We start from the raw sequence: 834 nt of genomic DNA on the forward strand, positions 1-834 counted from the left end.
TCTTTTAATTTCTCTCTGCTGGCACATTTCAAGAGTGATGATTTGTTGCCTACAAATTCATTTCATACACTTGACTGGAGTTGGAGCGAGTTTTGCTGTCTCAAAGTTAATATGAAGAATATTTTCTTCAGACAGTCACACACTAAAGCCTGACATGAATTGTGCATTTTTTTAAGGCTGTTTATTTACCGTGTGAAAGATGTTGTCGACCGTATTTTCCAGTAGAAAGCCGTTTTTCCCACGTGACCTGAATGCAGCAACGGAATGGATATTTCTTCAGAGTCTGAAGTAAACAAATGATTCAGCAGACTGTTGCAGTATACACAGAACATTAATAGGATAGTCTCACTGTGTTGCAAAACCTTTGCTTTTAGGCAACAGGGAGATTTGAATGATGGTTGCTCGAGTACATTGTCATATGCCAATCCAAATAGAGAGGACTGCATTACACTGGACAGCTCTGGGTGGCTTGGATAAAGACCATATGTTTTACAACCACAGAGCCATGCAGAGGAAACAGAGTGTGCAAACCTGTAGGCTGGACTCAATTCTGTTTCATACAGCAGGTTCAATTGGGTCTGACCTAAGTTACCATGGAAATATGACCTTCCATACAAACGTGGTCCTGGTTGAGCTAGTTGATCAGCCTTAGCTTCACCTCATACTGAAAAACAGCACTCTATGCACACATTCCTGCAAGGCAGTCCCTCTAAGCATGTGTTTACTTTAGCACATTAGGGCTTAAGTTATAACTGACTTCAAATTCTAAATTCACACCATTGTCATTTTCAAGTATCTGCACAGTATCCAAGACTACATATGCTTGCAAATGCA

General features: G+C 40.3%; 1 protein-coding gene across 2 annotated transcripts in view; it reads left to right on the forward strand.

The window, feature by feature from the left end:
- The window catches only part of dennd2da (DENN/MADD domain containing 2Da), a gene marked incomplete at its 3' end in the record, with an annotated part of 26,075 nt that overhangs the window by 13,296 nt on the left and 11,945 nt on the right, over positions 1–834 (forward strand).

Source organism: Morone saxatilis, unplaced genomic scaffold (genome assembly GCF_004916995.1).
Source record: "Morone saxatilis isolate NCDOM2014 unplaced genomic scaffold, NCSU_SB_2.0 Contig15, whole genome shotgun sequence".
NCBI classification, from domain to species: Eukaryota; Metazoa; Chordata; class Actinopteri; family Moronidae; genus Morone; species Morone saxatilis.